Source organism: Danio aesculapii, chromosome 18 (genome assembly GCF_903798145.1).
Source record: "Danio aesculapii chromosome 18, fDanAes4.1, whole genome shotgun sequence".
Lineage (NCBI taxonomy): Eukaryota > Metazoa > Chordata > Actinopteri > Cypriniformes > Danionidae > Danio > Danio aesculapii.
This window is the reverse complement of record NC_079452.1, coordinates 34,570,842-34,593,149: the sequence shown is the minus strand read 5'-3', so window position 1 is coordinate 34,593,149 and position 22,308 is coordinate 34,570,842.

Sequence of the window (22,308 nt, the reverse complement as noted above, 5' to 3'; positions counted from 1 at the left end):
AAATTTTTATTAATTTCTAAACAGTTAAAAGTTTACACACATTTCCTTGGTATTTTTTTAGCTTTGCTTTTAAACTGTATAACTTTGGTCAAATGTTTTGGGTATCCTTCCACAAGCTTCTCACTATAGTTTGCAGGAATTTTGGCCCATTCCCCCTGACAGAATTGGTGCAACTGAGTCAGATTTGTAGGCTGCTTGCTCGCACAAGCTTTTTCAACTCTGCCCACAAATGTTCTATAGGATTGAGATCAGGGCTTTGTGATGGCCACTCTAAAACATTCATTCTGTTTTCCTTAAAGCACATTTTAACTCATTTGGCAGTATGCTTGGGGTCATGGTCTGTTTGGAAGACCATTTGTGGCCAAGTTTTAATTTCCTGGCTGATGTCTTGAGATGTTGCTTCAGTATTTCTACATAATGTTCTTTCTTCACGATGCCATCTATATTGTGAAGTGGACCAGTCCCTCCTGCAGCAAAACAGCCCCACAACTTGATGCTGCCACCCCATACTTCAAAGTTGGGATGGAGTTCTTAAGCTTGTAAGCTTTCCCCTTTGTCCCGCAAATGTAACACTGGTCATTATGGCCAAACAGTGCAATCTTAGTTCCATCAGACCACAGGGCATGTCTACAAAAATTAGTATTTTTCCCAGTGTAATTATGCAAATTGTAATCTGGCTTTTTTGTTGATTTTGGTTTGTTGATTTTCCCATGTTCTCACACAAGGAAGCAGTGTGTTTGAGGTTTTCCTTAAATACTATTCTACAGTTGTGCCTCCAATTAACTCAAATGTGGTCAATTAGCCAATCAGAAACTTCCAAATCCTTGACACCATCATCTGAGCTTTTTCAGAGGCATAATAATCCTATTGTATGTAAACTTGACTTTCAAAAGAAGTTATATCAATTTCTCCAAAAATATCTCTCTCATTATTTTGATATTAAGCACAACAGAAACATTGGATAATCCTAACTTGCCTAAAAGAGAAAAAGTTTAGCCACATTAACATCTGACTTTTTTTAAAATGGTTGTGTGCCTTTTTATTGACCTTATTCTACAATGCGGAAGTGCGCTCGTTTTAGCGATTGTTTTAGGACTTCCGATTCAGTTGCCTATGGAAGAAATGACTAGAAATAATAAATGGCAGAAAACGATCAAACTACTCTCTTTACAAACAAGTGTTTGGATGACTATACATAAAAAGTAGAATAACATAATGCGAAAAGATCAGTTTGCAATATCAAGCAGCATAACGAGCTGTTTTTAACCTCTAAAAATGAATGGATGTGAATGAGACTGGAAGTTTTGAGCCAAAAAGATTTAAATGGCTGCCCGCTCATACGTGGTGAATAAGGTGAGTATGTTAACTTCTGGTTTCAACTGTATGTTTGCATGTTTGTTTCTATTCTAAATGGGAAAAAAAAGTTTTACCAAACTAAAATGGGTCAAGTATTGATAAATGTAAAGTTCTTCAGGAAAAATGATTATTTCTTAAGAGTATAATTTTTGGCTGCATACTGCTTTTGCAAAATAAGATCTTTTGCAACCAGTTCCCGTCAGATCATGTAATATTTGGAGTAGAGTTGCAATTAGATTATTATGAAGACCCAGAAATTATTAAAAGGATCCAGAGAAGAGTCATAGCTAGGTTAATTGTATAAAAGGACTTTAAAATGTTGGAAGCAAAAAAAAAAATGCATTCAATTTTCAGACTTTAACACATAATGAGTTGAATCTGTGCTTTAATGCTGTACAAGCGGAAAACAAGCTTCTCTCAGCCAATCCGTTTCCTAGCTTGTTTTTTCTTTCAACCTTATTGAACGTCTCTTCATCTACAAGATTTACCAGATAAAGCCATAGTTGTGCTTCTGTAGTGTTGTTTATCGATAACAGAGTCCTCCATTCACCAGGCATATCCAGCTGGCTCACTGTCTTATAAGTGTGTGTCTTAAGAATGGATGAAAATGAGACTGCTCCGGGCACTGCTGCTGCTGGAATCATCGCTGGCCTCTAGCCTGCTTGGGTAAAATAATGAGGCAACACACACAAAATGTATAATCTGAAAAGATCAGGCATGAAATCGATAGAACTGCTGAGTGCTCACTATAACATTTCTCCCCCCTCGATTACCTTCGGCTGGTTTGGGAACAGAACTCGCTGTAATGGAGATGAGAGATGAAAGGGGAAATGTATTTTCGAGAAAGAGAATGAGCAAAAAACAGAGCCGCCGCAGAGATGAACAGAGACTTTGTGCGTTCGTCTCTCTTTTTTAATTTAGCAGTTTTCTGGAGGTGAAGGACAGTTTGTGCTGCAGAGTCCTGCGAGGATGTTTTGTGTAACTTCTCACAATATAATAAAGCTTTGTAAATAGAGTGTTATTGAAGGACATGGCCGTTCAAAAAGCAGCTAAAAAAGTGCAAATGGTGGTGTGGAAAAGCTGTGACGCTTTGAAATGAAAATACATGACAGTTGAGGCTTTTAACATAAATACAATAGTTTTCAAACAATAACTTATGATAATTAGAACAACAATAGTAGTTGTTCTAATATAAAATCTATCTGTCTGTCCGTCCGTCCATGTTTTTATCCATCCGTCCATGCATCCTTGTATTTTTCCATCCGTCCAACCAACCATTCATTCATCCATTTGTGTATTTATCCATTCATCCATGCACCCTTGTATTTATCCATCCATCCATGTATTTATTCATCCATCCGTGTATTTATCCATCCATCCATCCATGTATTTATTCATCCATCCATACATCCATCCGTGTATTCATCCATCCATCCATCCATCCATTCATGCGTCCTTGTATTTATCTATCTATCCATCCATCCATCCATCCATCCATCCATCCATCCATCTATTTGTGTATTTATCCATCCATCCACTTATCAATACATTCATCCATTTATCCTTCTGTGTATCCATCCATCCATCCATGTATTTTTCCATCCATCCATCCATTTATCCATCCATCTGTTCATGTATTTATCCATCCATACATCCATCCATGTATGTATTTATCCATCCATGCATCTATTTGTGTATTTGTCTATCCATCCACCTGTGTATTTATCCATCCATCCATCCATCCATCCATCCATCCATCCATCCATCCATCCACTTATCAATACATTCACCCATTTATCCATCCATACCTTCTGTGTATCCATCCATTCATCATCCATGTATTTTTCCATCCATCCATCCACCTGTGTATTTATCCATCCATCCATCCATCCACTTATCAATACATTCACCCATTTATCCATCCATACCTTCTGTGTATCCATCCATTCATCATCCATGTATTTTTCCATCCATCCATCCAGTTGTGTATTTATCCATCCATCCATCTATATATTTATCCATCCATCCGTTCATGTATTTATCCATCCATACATCCATCCATGTATGTATTTATCCATCCATGTATCCATTTGTGTATTTATCGATCCATCCATCTGTGTATTTATCCATCCATCCGTCCATGTATTTATCCATCCATCCATCCATCCATCCATCCATCCATCCATCCATCCATCCATTTACCCACCCACCCACCTGTGTATTTATCTGTCTGTCAAATGCTCATTTACTCTTTACTCTATTTACTCTGTTATACATGTATATATGGAAAATAATTTCTACAATTTGAAATGTAAACAATAAATAATAATACAATACACTGTAAAAATCGATTTATAATTTTTAAACCTGTTACCCGTTGCCTTAAAAGCAACAAGTTGATTTTACTTAGAAAATGTCATTAACTTAACTTTAATGCACAGTTTGTTTACTCAATAATTATAGGGCAACGAGTTTACTCTCTTTTATAAGTCAACCAATCGCTATGTAATACGAATTATTGATCGAATTTGAAAGGTAAACAATAAATACTAATAAAAATATTCATTTTTATTTATTTATTTATTTATTTATACTTTTTTATTTTTTCACGTTTTCTCTTATTGGTATTGTCTCTTCTAGAATAAAAAAAATCCCATAATTTGTCGTCTCATTTCTCCGTTGCTCTCTTTCTGTCTTTGTAGACATTATGCTTCTCCATTAAATCTCATTTCACTTTGTTTGTCTGCTAGGCGTCTCTCTCTGTCTCTCTCTGTCCTCATTCTTGCTGTGTGTGTCTGTGTTGTAGCCTGCAGGGCAAGAGTGAGAGACAGACGAGGCCAAACTTTGTCCTGCTGCTGCTTGTGTTCAGAGACTAGTCTTCAGTCTGTTTGTCTGGATAGATCCTCAAACATCGGCCACATGGCATGCACTGAGAAGGAAGAAGTGGAGGGAACGCTTAATGCCTTTTCATTTGGCTTGCTCAATTTCAAGATGTGAGCTCAGTAGATGCCAGATTTCTATTTGACAGTTTCTGTCATGCTACACTCTAAAATAGATTACCTTTTTGGTAACACTTGAAGTTTAAGTAACAATTCACACTATTAACTACTGCACTTATTAGCTGCAATTTATTAGGATTTTAGCTGTTTATTATTACGTATTAATTGCGCTCTTATTCTACTCCAATCATATCTAATATCTAACTTGACCTACTACTTGCTAACTATTAATAGCAACAAAGTAGTAGTTTATTGAGCTAAAAGCCTAGTTAAAGAGATTGTTCACCCCCAAAAAATAATTTAATCACTATTTACTATTTACAAATGGTTTGATTACCTGATGAGTTTCTTCCTTGTTGAACATAGCATAAGATATTTTGAGTAATGAGAAATTGTAACAAACCTGAAACATTGACTTTCATTATAGGAAAAACACTTACTATGGAAGTCAATGGTTACAGGTTTCCAGCATTTTTTCTAAATATCTTCTTTTGTGTTAAGAGAGGAGAGACGCTCTTAACAGTTTGTGAATGATCAGTAAACGATTGACACAAATTTTCAGTTGTTGGCTAAACTACCCCTTTAATGGTTGTTAGTAGTGTATTGTACGTTAAAAATATAGTATGACCTACTTTTTTTAACCTTTGTCCATATTTGACCCAAATTTGAGCAGATGTACCTAATCAACGGGGGTAGTGGTATAAACAATAATGCTGTTCTCTAAAGTTGCATTTTTGTTTTCAAGCCTAAATTATATGACAGGTTTGGTGTACAAGCGGTTTATTGACTCAGAATGATGATCACGCTGGGCCTGGATGAGCAGTGTGCTGTATCTGAAGAGCTTGCTAAAGAGAGCAGGAATAGAGTCTGAGGGTATATCCGAAATCACCTCTAAACCCTTAAAGGGGCCACGAATTGATATAGATAACCTTGTATCACCTGTATCCCAATGTCACGGAGGAGCAGTCAGATTTTCTCTGCGTTGACCTCATCAGCTTTATTTCAAAATGAACTACCAATATGAAACACTTAACAGTTCGTGTGGCATTAACTATGCAATACAGTCTTGCACAGAAAGGATTGAACACAGTGACAGAAACCACTTAGAGAATGTACTCATATTAACTGTCCTGAGTCACTGACAGAGATAGAAACATCAAGTGTTGTCTAGTATTAAAAAAAAAAAAAACTTCATATTTATTATTATCATTCAGATCGGCAAAATATGGTGAATTAGCCTGTAAGTTTAGAAATATATATTTGTATCTATGTCATTTAATTGGAAATGTGGCAGTTTATTTATTTAATACATGGAAACAAAAAATGCACTTGAAAGTGGTTTTTACTACAGTAAATAAGGGGGTTTAGCCTGTTTAGCTTATTCAGAACTCAAACGGCTATGCCTTTATATGTAATACAGTGGAATACTGGTATAATACAACCCATCTTAAACAAAATTTTTTAGGTGTATTACCAATAAATTACTAATAAATGTAACTACTTTGTAACTACTTATATATCATGTCCAGCGTAATAATCAAGGAACTTTGCTGCTGTATTGTGTATATATGCTGTATATATGGTATTGATATCATGCAGCAATGTTACCTAGCTGGGGCCTATTTTCAACTGCTGAGCAATATCATTGCACCTGCTGCAGCCATGATATGGCAGCAATGTTTCTTGATTATTACAGCATAATGAGAGGTATAGTTTCCTAGCCTTTTTGCTAAGCAAGTTAAAAGTGCTCCCACCTGACCCGAAGACTAGCTGGTAAAACTCAACTGTTTAGTTCAGGGATTTGTAGAATGAGCCTATTTCCCTTAATAGTGGATTGTTCTTTACATTAACATTTGTGTACATGAGAGAAATAATGAAAATATTTACTTCTTTCAGGTACTAATAGACTAGCAAGAAGTTGTACATGCAAAGCACAAGCAAAATGGCATCGCTTCCAGTTCACACAGTGATTGAATTCACTCACTTGTTTTCATTCACTCTTTCAAGTGGACTTTATTGTTGGACTAACATAGGAAATGGTAAATGAGGGTATAGTGGGCGATTTCGAATAAAGTGAGCGTTTACAGTCTCATCCAGCACATCAATTACTAGAAGCTTGGCCCCATAATACAGTGCAGCTGTTAATGAGACCTTCAGTCATTAAACAGCAGCCACCAAATGTGTGCTCTCCACTAAACCACACCAATCTTATGGCAATTCGTAACTTTGATTAGTGGCTAATTCGTATCAATGCGTACAATCTAATTCGTATATTTAGTACGATTTGCTCATTACCCAATGACGGTTTGAGTTTAGGGGTGGGGTGCCACGCCTCCTTTTTAAAATCATATATTTTTGTACGACTGAATTAGTACGAATTTGTATGAATTTAGCCACTAAAACTGACAAAACGTTAAATAGTTACGTTTCTCGTGAGATCAGGCTGACTAACCTACATAACAATAAACGTCTAACAGGTCCGCACAGTGTAGACTGTTACAATCAGCTTAATAGGTCATAAATTTTAGGCTAATCTTTCTGTCCCACTGTTCATCCAACCTTCCTTCATTCATTTTCCTTCGCTTAGAGTCCCTTATTTATCAGGCGTCGCCACAGTGGAATGAACCATAACTATTCTCAGCATATGTTTTACGCAGCGAATGTCTTCCAGCTGCAACCCAGTCTGGACCTCCAGCTGCAACCCAGTACTGGGGACCCCCCCCCATCTCCCCCCCCCCCCACAATGCACACCACACACACACACACCACACCCACACACCACACACACCAACACTCATACACTAAAGCCAACTAAGTTATTTAATCCACTTATAGCGCATGACTGGATGTGGGGGAACCCGGAGCACCCAGAAGTAACCCCACACCAACACTGGGAGAAACATACAAACTCCACACAGAATGCCAACATGGCCCAGCCGAGACTTGAATCTAGCGCCTCCTGTTGGAGGTGGCAGTGCTAACACACTGATTTATTTAATTACATTACATTAATCTCAAGAGACATTAACTCAAACCTCAGAATGTTTTACACAGTGTTGTTGCTATATAATGTATAATATAATATAATAGTTCTTCCCATAATTCACAGGGAAAATTAGTTCCATTTGATTGATAGTTTGCTCCATTACAGGAGCTGATGTTGGTAAATGGCTTTTGGCGTATCTGATGTGACGGTCTCATTGATTGAGATTGAAATCTGTTGAAAATGTGAGTTAGCTATATGTGAGAATATATATCAGAGACACCTTTGATCAGGTAATGGGTGACTTATATTGTCAGTCTGCCTGTGAGAACTTTCAGCAGCTCAAGGACAAATTCTTTGTTGCTGGGTTCATTTAAATGGGTTACTCTTTTGCTTGCCTTGCAGGTAAATGTGAGAAATATACTATATAGTTAATCAGTCTCTCCTTCCAACCAAAGTAGTTTTAGAATATTGCAACCCGGCAAAGCAATATTGAAAAATGTGAAACATTCTGTGGAACAACTACTTTTGTTGGCAGAAGACATGGATTAACTACATCATGCATACACACAGTTGAAGTCAGAATTATTAGCCCCCCTGTTTATTTTTTTCCCCAATTTCTGATTAATAGAGAGACACATTTTTTCAACACATTTTCAAACATAATAGTTTTAATAACTCATTTCTAATAACTGATTTATTTTATCTTTGCCATGATGACAGTAAATAATATTTGACTAGATATTTTTCAAGACACTTCTATACAGCTTAAAGTGACATTTAAAGGCTTAACTAGGTTACTTAGGTTAGTTAACTAGGTAGGATAGGGTAATTAGGCAAGTTATTGTATAATGATGGTTTGTTCTGTAGACTATCTAAAAACAATTAGCTTAAAAGGGCTAATAATTTTGACCATAAAATGGTTCATAAAAAATTTAAAAACGCTTTTATTCTAGCCGAAATAAAACCAATAAGACTTTCTCCAGAATAAAAAAATATGATCAAACATACTGTGAAAATTTCTTTGCTCTGTTAAACATCATTTGGGAAATACTTAAAAAGAAAAAAAAAATTCACAGGGCAGCTAATAATTCTGACTTCAACTGTAAATGGGTGCACATACAAATTGTATAAAAGAAAAAGATGTATATAATTATATTGTAATTTGACATAACAACAACATAATTTATCTTATCCACATCTGTGGTTCCACAAAGAAGCTTGAGTAAACACCTTTGTTGCTAATGTGTTTATATACTGTATGGTTGCTATGGGATGCTGTTTCTGGATAGTATTGGGTGCATACTGTATCTGTCAACCCTCCCGCTTTTGCTGGGATTCTCCTGTATTTTTCCATTTTATCCTGCTATCATCCCATTTAAGTATTTTCCTGTATTTCTCTCGCATTTTTAATCTTTCTATGAAAAGTGAAAGTAGCATCAGAGGCGGTCTCAAATGTGATATAACTGCAAGAGCTGTTCAAGAGAATTATGCTTCCACTTTATTCTGGCTTGAAAGCATGCTGAAATTAAAATTAAAACTGCCGCATTCGCTTAATTTCCATTAAAGCTATGCGTCGACCGTTGCCCTTCCTATGGAACATTTGAATCTGTTACGGTGCTGACTGACGAACGTGCTCCATATAAAGACAGCTTCTGTACACACGATTTGAAGAGAAGTGAAAGTGGGCACTTTTGGATTTGGGTGTGATTTTTAAATAGACTAAGGGCCTACTCACACTATGCTATCCGAACCGTGCCCAGGCCTGTTTCTCGGATCGTTTGAGAAGTGTGAGTGCTCTAAATTGGGCTCAGGCACGGTTTACTTCACCGGCCCTGGCCCGGTCGGAAGAGTTGTGCCAGAGCGCAGTTCACTTGTGCTTTGGCGCGGTACGCTTGTAGTGTAAGTGCAAAGTGCGCCTGAGCCCGAAACTAAAGACGGGACGTGACTTTTAAGGGACTGTTTCATATGGATTTATTAATCATTCTTACCGTTCAATGAACACAAACTGTCATCGATTATTAAAGACGCAAACCCCTCACTGCACGACTGCTGCACCTTCAGCAAACCTCCTAACTCCTGCAGCACGAGGACTTTATGATTGTTTATGAGCATCAAATTGGCTGATCTGTTCGGTGAAATATTTGACTGTCACTGCATATCAAACCGACTAAAACAATATAACTAAAGAAATCTCCACTGTGCTGAGCGAGAGTGCTGACTGAACAGCACATCATAGATGACGCAAGCATACCCAGGCCCGAATGTAATGTCTGTGCGGGCCGTCGGGAGAGACGGGAGGGGGGACAAGCGTGCTTTGGCCCGATTCAAGGCAACTGTAGTGTGAGTACTCCCTAATACAAATAATACAAATAATTTTGTTTTAAATGAGCATAAGCAGTCACGAAAGAAACCGAATGCTTTCATTATTTGTGATTTGTGTATTCTTGTGTATTCTTAAGGGGATAGCTCAGTTATCAAACAAAGCAGTGGATCAAAATGAAAGATTCGCTGCTCTTCACTAAATAATCAATATTTAAACAGTGAATAAAAAGTGAACAAGAATGCATATCCCATATTTGTACATCCCAATGTTGACAGGTATGATTGGGTGTTTGCAATTAATATAATTATTTATTTATTTTTTACGTTTTATTTTCTTTTCTTTTTAATATAACTTTTAATCACACTTTATTCAATTCTTGTTGTTAGCAAAATATGACTCCTGTTGCTTATTAATAGTTATTAATGTAGTTTATGTTTTGGATGAGATTAGGGATGTAGTATAAGATCAATTAACAGCCAATATCCTAATAATAGTCAGTCAATAAGCCAGTTAATAGTGAAAATTGGTCCCTATACTAAAGTGTTACCCTTTTTTTTGTACCTTTTCACTTTGTTATTTTCCTTTTAATTTTGTTTTACCTGTTTGTCACCTTTCGAGTTTCTTGATTGATTTATAGACACACAAGATTTAAGCTGCCTATAAAGTAGACCTTAAGAAGTCAATCAAGCAATATGTTCATCATAAGAACCTGTACTGTAACATCGGCAGCATCCAATGAAAATCCAAGAACAATTTTACATATACAGAAACATTTCCAAAACCTAGATGCAAAAACAGCACAACAAGCAAATGTAGTGGTAAACAAGCAGTAATGGATGCCATTGAAATGTTTTTCTCCTGAGAGTTTCCTGCTTCCCCCGGTGTCTCTCATCTTCCTCTCTTTACCCCAAAACAAACCTCTTCATCTCTCTTATTAGGGCAGGTAATTGAAACCGGAGAGCCTCGTCATCTCACCTGGTTAATGTTCATTCAAACTAGAGCACATCCTCTCCTTCCTATTAGTCGTCTTCTCTCTGTTCTTCCCCGGCTCATTTATTCACACCATCCAGCTCTTTACTCAGCACGTCACCTTCCAGCCTATTCCAATGAAAGCTGCCAGAAGCTTTAGCTAAGGCTGTTCGCTCAATCTATCTTCCTGCTGGCCTTTTTCCTTTTATTTTTTTTGCTTTTAGAAAGTCGTGAGAGGGCAGTAACTTTGCTTGGATCTGAAATGAATGGTAATCGCGCTGTGTTCCTCAGTCCAAGCCTGCCCCAGTGCCCTTTTTTTTATCTCTCCTGAACAAACGGTGGCTTAATGAACGCTAACAGTTGTTTACACAGCGCTAACTTTGTCCTCACCCTACAGTGTTTTTGTTGAATAAACTTCACCCCTCGTGAGCATCAGTCAGAGCTGGCGTACCCTTCAGCGCTGCTTTGTCTGAGCCGCAGTTCTGTTTTCGGCTTAATAAGAGGGCGCTTAGGTGCACGGCTATGGCTAGCGCTGTGTTGTACGGCTAGCTAATTAATTTGATAGGCTAGTCACGCTCCGGCATGTCCAGAGGGATTGGATGGATTGTAGGGGATCAGTGACACAGATTAAAAGAGAGTAGTCGCTGAATGTGTTTCTCAGCCGAGTATGGACAACCCTGCACCATTGTGTACTTTCATTAAGCTAATGCCGCTGAGGTTCAATGTGATAGCGGCTATTAGCAGCCAAGCTATTTCCCATATCATAGAAACAGCTTCTTCCTCATCACACTTTTCTACAGCAAAATAAATTTGACAGAATTTCTATAATTTCAGGTTTTGTCACTGATAGACAGCTGAGCTAAACTAGTACGCATTTGTTGCTCTAAGCTGTACACGTTTATTTTGGTGTCTAGCTTTCCTGGTTAGAATATTAGCTAAATTGATGAAGACCTTGTTTAGCAAAAAAGCATTTTTACCAAACATACTTTGAACTAGCTGGCCAGCTTGTTTCCAGCATCCATCCATCCATCCTAGGTACAACTTACTAGTACAAGGTTGGACCTCCTTTTGCCTTCAGAACTGCTTTAATCATTCGTGGCATAGATTCAACAAGGTACTGGAAATATTTCTCTGAGATTTGGGTCCATATTGACATGATAGCATCAAGTAGTTGCTGCAGATTTGTCGGCCTGCACATCCATGATGTGAATCTCCCGTTCCACCACATCCCAAAGTTTGCTCTATTGGATTGAGTTCTGGTGACTGTGGAGGCCATTTGAGTACAGTGAACTCATTGTCATGTTCGAGAAACCAGTCTGAGATGATTCGTGCTTAATGGCATGGTGTGTTATCCTGCTGGAAGTAGCCATCAGAAGATTGTCACACTGTGGTCATAAAGGGATGGACATGGTCAGCAACAATACTCAGGTAAGCTGTGGTGTTGACAAAATGCTCAATTGGTACTAATAGGCCCAAAGTGTGCAAGGAAAATATCCCCCACACCATTACATCACCACCAGCCTGAACCGTTGATACAAGGCAGGATGGAGCCATGCTTTCATGTTGTTGTCGCCAAATTCTGACCCTACCATACAAATGTTGCAGCAGAAATTGAGACTCCTCAGACAAGGCAACGTTTTTCCAATCTTCTATTGACCAATTTTGGTGAGTCTGTGTGAATTGTAGCCTCAGTTTCTTGTTCTTAGCTGACAGGAGTGGCATCTGGTGTGGTCTTCTGCTGCTGTAGCCCATCCGCTTTAATGTTCAATGTTTTGTGTGTTCAGAGATGCTCTTCTGCATACCTCTGTTGTAACGAGTGGTTATTTGAGTTACTGTTGCTTTTCTATCAGCTCAAACCAGTCTGGCCATTCTCCCATTCTCATCTGACCTCTGCACTCCCAGAACTGCTGTATATTTTCTCTTTTTCAGATCATTCTCTGTAAACCCTAGAGATGGTTGTGCGTGATAATCCCAGTAGATTTCTGAAATACTCAGACCAGCCCGTTTGGCACCAACAACCATGCCATGTTCAAAGTCACCTAAAATACTGTTCTTCCGCATTCTGATGCTCGGTTTGAACTGCAGCAGATCATCTTGACCATGTCTACATGCCTAAATGCATTGAGTTGCTGCTATGTGATCGGCTGATTAGTAATTTGCCTTAAGAAGCTGATTTCCTTCGGCTTAGTCTCTAATTTATCAGGGGTCGCCACAGTGGAATGAACCGCCAACTATTCCAACTTATGTTTACACAGCGGATGCCCTTCCCAGCCCAATCCAGCACTGGGAAACACCCATACACTCTCGCATACACACACACTCCTACACTATGGCCATTTAGTTAATCCATTTGACCTAACACAGGGAGAACATGCAGACTCTACACAGAAATGCCAACTGGCCCAGCCGGGACTCGTATCAGCGACCTTCCTGCTGTGAGGCGGCAGCGTTAACCACTGAGCCACCGAGCCACTGTAGGTTTTTAACTTTCTTCAAAATATCTTCTTTTCTGTTCAACAGAAGAAAGAAACACATAAAGGTTTATAACCACTTGAGCATGAGTAAATATTGGGTACATTTTCATTTTTTGAGTGTACTATTCCTTTTTAGGTCAACAAAAAAATACTGATTATTCTGAGTAATTGTTGACTCATGAGAGGCCTGATGATTCAATACACAGTTATATCTCTGTCCTAATAAGGAGCACACCCATTTCATCCCAAATCCATAAGGATCCAGCTAGTGCAAAAAAAGAAGTACAGAACAGAATGTGAGTGATCCTTTGGTGAATGTACGCCCAGGTTTAGTCTTATCTAAATCTGTTGGGCCGTCCTGCTGCGAGCCTGGTGGCGTCGTGAACAAACCAGAACAGGAAATCTGATCAGCTGAAGTAATGAGCTCCGAGCTGCTGCTTCTCCTCTTTGCATCTTTATAGACCTCCACAGACTGCTCAACGCCGCCTAAATTCTTAATGACCGCTCAGACTCCGCCCATATACACTCATCGTTTTTTTTTTTTTCGCCACACTCGCGGCTTCCCTCAGATCGCTAGCTTTTACCTGACGCCGGCAAACGATGTGTCCCTTTGCTGATAAGGAGAATGACCTGTTTTGGATGTAGCCGAAAGCAAAGTGTCATAGTAATGAGAGGACAGTGCTTGGGCTCTCGTGGCGAACATAAAAGAAAAAAACACACACACTCAAAAAAGAGGAAGCTCTTGGCAGCGTCTGGATAATACTCGGTATGAGGTTGCCATGGCAAACGGTGAACGCATTGAAATAGAGTCGTTTATTGACTGTAATAGCAACACCGCTAATGAGTTGAGTCAAAACATTTGTGCTTTTAATGTTAACATGTAATTATGCTTAAGCTGAAATCATTTAATAAGGGAAAAGTTGCCCAATGCTGCTCTTTTTTTATCTCTTAACATTTTCATAGTCAATGAACTGTATATTTTTTTCCCCATCCTCTCAGCTGAGCAGTAATTTTCCATGTGTGCGCACCATTTTGCTTTTGAAATGTTTGACAAGAGTTTTATCCTTTAATAAAAGGCTCTGGGCTCTCCGGACTGCTCTGATGAAACACTGTCAGAAATGAGAAAATAAAAAAATTCTCTCTCATGCCTTTCGGAGGCTGTGTTCCTGTTTGCCTCTCTTATTCCTCCTTTTCCTGTCTAATTCCCCTTTTTTATCTCCATCTCACTGTCTGTTTCATTGTCCCTGGAGGTCAGCGGTTTATCACAGATGAAATCATTTGGAGACGTGCCCGTTTGAAAGAGATGCTCTGAGATATCGTCTCTTTTTTCGGCCAAGAATTTTGAACAAAAGCACAAAGACTTACAAGTTTTATCATGAAACTCTTCAGCGCACAGAATAATAAGTTCCGTTGAATCTGCAATGGTGCAGGAGATCGGTTGCTGTGGCCTCAGCAGCCAATGAGCTTGCTCCTCAAAATGTAAAGATGCAGTACACTCAAAAAAGGATGTTGATGTTTGTTCATTCATTTTCCTTCAGCTTAGTCCCTTATTTATCTGGGGTCTCCACAGCACAGTGTGAAACCCTAACTATTTCAGCACATGTTTTACGCAGCGGATGCCCTTTCAGCCTAGTACTGGAAAACACCCATACACTCTCACGTTCACACACACATACTCATACACTATGGCTAATTCACTTTATTCAATTTACTTTGTTCAGTTCACCTATAGTGCATGTCTTTGGATTGTGGGGGAAACCACAGTCAGCGAACATAGGGAGAACATGCAAACTCCACACAGAAATGCCAACTGCCCCAGCCAGGACTAGAATCAGCGACCTTCTGCGGTAAGGCAACACTGGATATAATAATCCACACTTGTTGTATTGTTAACATAATGGATATTGGCACCCAATGAGTCTTTCACAATAACAACCAGATTTTATTGGTTTATTAGGGAAAGATGTTAATATTCAATTTGTATTTACACCATAAATTCAAATTTTGAGAAATGTTATATTCATAAATGCAAGTGCCTGAAAACAAACTGTTTTTGGTTTTCCAAAAAGAATTTGGTTATACAGTAAATCTAAAGTTGCTTAAATCAAAATGTGGAAGAAGACTGTTTAGTTAATTGAAAAAAGTGAAATAGTAGAAGCAAACAAGTAAAAGTAGTTTTCTTTTTCTTTTGGTTGTGTCTGTGTGTCTGTTCTGTGTTAACTTTTTAATTATTTGTATTATTATCCTATTGATTTGATTTTTTTTTTTGTGCTCAGTTCTATAAATGTAGATGAAAGTTGTTAATCAAATTTTGCCTCATTGTGTTTGTGTTATAATGCAAAAACTAAATTAAGCAAAAACTGTTCGATACACTGAATAGCTGTCAATAAGCGATTTGCACTTATCGCATAATCTCTGCAAGCATTATAATCAACAGCATCTTGTTTTCAGCAAAAAACAAAAAACTGAGAAAAACAAATAACACCAGGAAATGTGCAATGGGTAGGGATGCACCGTCACGGTTAATCAATCGTAAGGTTTCTCAACTCGCGTTTCTGCATGGAACAAACTGTTTGCAACTAAAAGTTATGCCAACTGTGTTCTAGTTTAATGTTCCAAGCTTTTACACCGAGGCTAATACGCGCATAACTGGATTAACTATGGCTGAGGCCATTTCCATATTGCGTCTTAGCATGGGCAAGTTCGTTATTTCCAGTGGAGGTGAGCTGCAACGTTTTTCAGTTGCACCTAGTTAAAAAGTCTAACTTTTCAGTGCACTGTGAGTCACGATACAAGAACTGACCGATCAGCTTCATACTTTTGTATGGAATATACACATTCTACTTGTGTTCCAAAAAGCAAAAAAATTAAAAATACAAAATGAAAATAGCATACATTTTTGTAATATCGTTGATCAAAAGAAGTAGAGGCGCAACCTTAACTGGCGCTCTAGGCAAATGACGGTGGCCGCCCTCACGGTGTTCGTGGTGCCCTTTTGTGCTGGCCCTAGCAAGATGCCGCCCTGTGCGACTGCCCATGGCTAATTCCCAACCACTGATCAAAAATGCCTTTCAGACAGAGGTTCAGCAGCCTTTGACTATATTTTGTTCTCTTTAAATTGTTCTCTTTACAAGGGAAATACTTACATTTACATGACTAAATGCTTACAATAGATTTACATTAGACAAATACAATGTTTGTATTTATTCTTATTTTTATTTATTCATTGTTCTTTCTTTTTTTCATGTAAAACAATGTATAAACGGCAAAAAACTTTTCACTTATTTTAAATCCATTACTATGTTTGTAAATGGACTATTGTTTGTTTTTGTTTATTATTTTGTATTGTATTGTTTGATTACTGAGCAGCAATAGATAACACTTTAAAATATATAACGTTCTCATGTGATTTACTAAACTATATTGCTTTAATTAATTAAAACACTTGGCATAACCGTGATAACCGTGATTATTCCTTGGACTATGCTTGTACAACCAAAATCAATAATCCTTGCATCCCTACACTCTCGGAAAAAATGGTACGCTGTTGTACCAAAGAAGGTACAAACCCCTGTCACTGGGGCAGTACCTTTTATGGAACGGAATTGTACCTTAAGACAAAGAAACAAATATGTACCATTGCAGTTTGTACTTTTTAAGGACACGATTTGTACCATGGGAAACCAAAATGTACTTTTTAAACTTTTTTTACTTTTTAAAACCTGCAGATACAATGTTGGACCTTCATCAAAGGTACAAATCTGATCCATGAAGGTACCAGTGAGAATACACTTAATACGTTAACAGCATCAAATGTGTTCCTTCAAGAACTATTTAAAGTTTTACAGTATTAAAATGTCAGCATGAACACTTCGCATATGCAGGACTTTTGCCAGCTCATGTGCGTAGTGAAAAGCAAACGCCAAAAGGTGCGGATATCAATAATGAAAATGTATTTATCAGAAAATGCTTACCAAATGTTTATTAAAAATGCCTTAAATGTTTAGTTTACAATACCTATAGTTTTGTTTTACCAGTTGTTTTGCATTATAGAACTTAATAATGAATGTTTATGAGTTTCTTTAAACATATACTTTTAAATGAGGATTCATGTTTTAATGTGGAAATTATTCATAAAATTACTTTGCCGTTCCAGTAATATTTATGTTCGTAGATATTGTAATAAAGGAGTTGTCCAACACTTATGTACCTTTTTTATGAGAACAATTGTGTACCTTCATTTCAGTTGTTCCATATAAGGTACAATTTTTTACAATGGCACAAATCTGTTCCTTAAGAAACATTATTTGTACCACCGTGTACCATTTTTGAGAGTGTAGCACTGGGAATGTAAATAAGGACGATTTGGATGTCCTTTTGGCTTTAAGATTTTGATTCAGTCTGAGAAACATACAGACAAAGAAAATCAAAGCTAGATCAAAACAGCCATTAAATGACTTTTGTGAAACCCTCTAATGAAAGACTGACAACTATCCATCCGAATCCTTGCAACCTTGAGTTGTTCTTTTTGCTATTGAAATGAGTGCGGTGTGCAGGATCCTGCAGAAAAAGAGTTAGCCTATTTACACAAAAATACATGCATTAACATCTGAACATCTAATCGAATATGCATCACGCTCATCATCAAGCGTAAAAAACATACAAATTTATGCATGCTTTTAGGCTAAAAGTGTTCTCACCAAATAGGCAGATGGCAACGAAAAGCACCTTGCGACTCTAGTTTGCCATGCTCTAGTTTAAACACTTCCATGTGTTATCTGAGAAGCTAATGCAGAATCCATGATGAGTGACTCCACATTTAGATTGAGATGATGAAAATCCACAATTTCTGTTGTACAGTAATAGTACAGTAATGGTATCATATTGTATGATGACATCACGGCAATGATGATTATAGTCATATAAAAGAGTTAAAAAGAGTTATAAGTTCATGCCTAGGATAAATTAAACATTTATATGCTAGAATTTTTTTTAATTAGTAATGATGCAAGAATGCTACTCTAAATTACTCCAGAATATTGCCTACTTTAAAAAGAGAAATGATGTCTCTGTCTAGAAAAAGAGTTAATGTGAAAGCGCACAGTTGTAGTTTGATTTTAGTGGTGTTGCTTTTGAAAGAAAATCTTCTCTTTTGTGTGGTATGCTGGGCTAAAATGTTTGAATTAAATAAACCTCAATTTGTTTCACCAGCTTTTCATGTTTTAGCATGAAAGTGGAAGATTCAAGCATTTTGATTACAGAATGTCTTTTACAAGTTACTTGTTTTTTATTTGCGTTTTATACTTTTATTGGCTAGTTTTTAATTGCTAGCCAATTATACAGTGCGTAACGTATATTCAATTCAATTCACCTTTATTTGTATAGCGCTTTTACAATGTAGATTGTGTCAAAGCAGCTTCACATAGATCATTGAAAACTGAACTACACTGTTTCAATTCACTGAGTTTAAGTTGAGAGTATGAGTAGACCCCTCACAAATATGGCGGCAAATCAATGCCAAAATTAATCGAGCGCAGCAGTGATGTTTACGTGCGGGGAGAAGTGAACCGCGAGCAGATTACAGGCCTACATGCGAGGAAGCTACAGCTGCAGTTGCGATCAGTTTTCTCTGTTTGCTTGCTGATTCTTCTCTCGCTCGCGCAAAACATTTTGGATTTTTGTCAGTCCTGCGGTGGGACTTGGTTTACTTGTTATTTCTAACGCTATTGGTTTCTCGCCCTTTCCGGAAGTTAGCCGGGATTGAACGCAGGTTATGATGATCCACATTTGTCCTGTATGGTATGGAAAGCTAGTTTCCCCATTAAATAAAAATATAAAGGAGATATATCTTATCATAATGTCATAAACCAGGCTTAACGCTGATGATTACTCACCCTTTCTGGAAGTTAGCCGGGATTGGACGCAGGTTTAAAGATCATGCCAATAAATATAAAAATATATACAATTTGCAAGTCATAATCATAAGAAACTTTCTTAGATGCTTTATGAGGATTTAATCTCGGGAACTGTCAAATAATAATGATTAATCTTATATAAAAAAATAATGACTAACATTCTTGTAAAAATGACTTTCTAAACCCATTTGATTTGTCCTGTTCAGCACTTTGGTTTGTTGAATTTTCCTTCTATGCTGATTAACCACAACTGCAGTGCTCATTATGACACTTGGGGATGATCTTTCTTGGAAATAATGTCTTCAGAAGAGTTTAGATGGTATTTGCTTTTTAGACCTTTCCATATAATGCATATTACATGTGCAGTTCAGCGTTGTGTATTATAATTATTATGTAAGGTGTTACATATTAACAATATTAAGAATATAGATCAGTGGAAAATGGCAGTTCTAGGATTTCCTTATGGGGACACAAAAATGATTAATCCAGTCAAACGTGAAGAATACAGTGACATACATTTAGATTGGTGTTTATCGCCACCTATTGAAGCAACAATGTAATTCCTACAATCTTCGTTTAGCTTTACTCACTGCATGTATCCATTACATCATTTCACTGGCGCAAAAAAGGGGGTATGCAGTATATGCGCCGCATAGAGGCGCCACGCATGAGGGGGCGCCGTTGTGCCAAAACTATTTTTGAAATTATCCTTATTAAAAGTTTCAAATAATAAAAATAAATACATATTTTTTGGTTAAAAATGTTTATCCTGCATTTTATATCAATATACAATTGTATTTTACTGAATAAAAAATTATACCTCCCCTCCCTCTTCGTTGACCATTTGATTGATCCGTTCACAGTTACAGTCACATTCAAAATGGAGAGAAGAGTAAAGAGACGTGGAGCGCAAAATAGAAAACAAAAAGAGAATAAACAATGTCTTAAAATGAAAACTGCCATGACAAATTGGATAATAAGGAATTGGAAAGCTTAACCCTAACTATTATTACCATACTTTTAATCAACTTCTAATGCTTTTGGGAGCGAGGGGCCACCATATCATTATTTATTCATTATCACCACACAGTCACACAAAGTTGACTATGTTAACGCGTTTGATTGTTTTAAATTTATGGACTGTCAGCTTCAAAAGATAACATTTTTATTCACTGCATTTAAATATTGATTAAAGTTACTATAGTTATTTAATAAAGGGCAACAAATGAATCTCAGTTTGATCCTCTGTTTTGTTTGAAAACAGACGTGTGACTTTAAGAATGATCTGAAAAATATTCATGATGCTAATTTCCAGCCGGTAGCTAGCTCTCTACAACTCTCACATGGTCGCCACTGAAGCTAAGCAGGGATGGCCTGGTCAGTACCTGAATGGGAAACCACGTGGGAAAACCCGGTTGCTGTCAGAAGTGGTGTTAGTGAGGCCAGCAGTCTGAGTGGGTCCTAATGTTAAACCGAGGTCCCGACTCTCTGTGATCCTTAAACATCCCAGGTTGTCCTTTGAAAAAGAGTAGGGGTTTAACCCCAGCATCCTGGCCAAATTGCCCATGGCCTCCTAACCATTCCATATCATAACTGGCTTCATCCCTCTGTCTCCTGTCTACCAATCAGCTGGTGTGGTGTGCGGTCTGGTGCAATATGGCTGCTGTCGTGTCATGCAGGTGGATGCTGCACACTGGTGGTGTATGAGCAGATTCCCCCCCAAAAATGTGTAAAGCACTTTGAGTGTCCAGAAAAGTGCTGTATAAATGTAAGGATTATTAGTTATTAGACTTTTACTCATCCGAGCCTGGATTCACCAGTTCGTATGCTTTTATTCTTTCATAATTCAGAATGACCGCATGTATTTCTGAGCTAGCAGTGTGTATGTGTAGTAGTAGTGTCTGTGCACAGTCGGCATTCGCTCTCTTAGATATCAGAGTGTTTTTTTCAATCTTATTCCCTTTTTTCTGTCCTCTTACTCTGTGTTTGGTTCTTCCTCTGTTTCCATGGGAACGTATCAAACTATTGGGACCTCCTGTCTCCACCCAAAGTAGTCCCCCCCCAATGTGATTGTAGGTCAGAGAGAGAGAGAGAGAGAGAGAGAGAGAGAGAGACTTAAAGGTGAGTGGAGTTTCATAGCTCTCTCTCGTTCTCTCTCTCTCTCTCTTCTCTCTCTCTCTCTCTCTCTCTCTATGTTTCTCTCTCTACTACTTACAGATACACTTGGATCTCTATGGTGACCAGACTTGCAGGCCTGTCTGCTGTTACTTGGCTTTTGTAATGGTGAGTAGCACATCAAACTGCCCTTTCTCTCTTTGCCGGTAAAGTGAAACAAGTCTTTGTACTTTTTATCATTCATATTGTATCAGCTCATGCTATGCGTCCCTTTGATCTGGGAAGTTGGGCTGTGTGCTTGAATTACTCAGGTTTTCAGCGTGGTTATAGTTATTTTAGTTTTGCCTTTCTTTCTCTTAGACATGACTTGGTATGTAAGTACTTAAAACTAGCGAGCTGCGTATCTACAGTGGATGGTATTGCACTCCCAGAATTCATTATGACATGTTCGGTCTTCAAACCAGCATAAGCTTGGGTAATTGGGTTTTTTTTACAGCAGGGTATCTCAAATCTTTATTTATAAATTTTTTAATGGTATTTTTTTTTTTTTGTGGAACATCCAGTTCATGGGCATGCAGATTCAAAACTGTAATGGAAATGAAATCTGTAGGAAATAGGCTGGTAGTTTTATTCCATGACATAATTTGTTACATAAAAAAACTACTTAAAAGGAAGAAAAAAAAAATAATAATATGTAAATTAAAAACAAATAATTATAAAATGGTCACATTTCACAATGTTTAATTAGTTAATGTTTGTTACTAATGTATTATGTATGTACTGATATGAAATATCATAAACAATTAGTGCACAGCATTTATTATTAGTATTAAAATTAGTTTATGCATTGTGAGATAAAAAGAAAAAATAAACAATTTATTTCCATAAAGTAGCATTAACAAAGATGAATAAATACAGTAATAAATGTAGTGTTACTTTTTCATGTTAGTAAATACATAACATGAACTAATACAAACCTTATTTTATATATATATATATGTATGTGTGTATGTATATATATATATTAAAAAATTCATTTCCCCCCAATTTCTGTTTAATGGAGAGAAGATTTATTCAACACATTTCTAAACATAATAGTTTTAATATCTCATGGCTAAGAACTGATTTATTTTATCTTTGCCATGACGACAGTACCTCATAATTTCTTGAT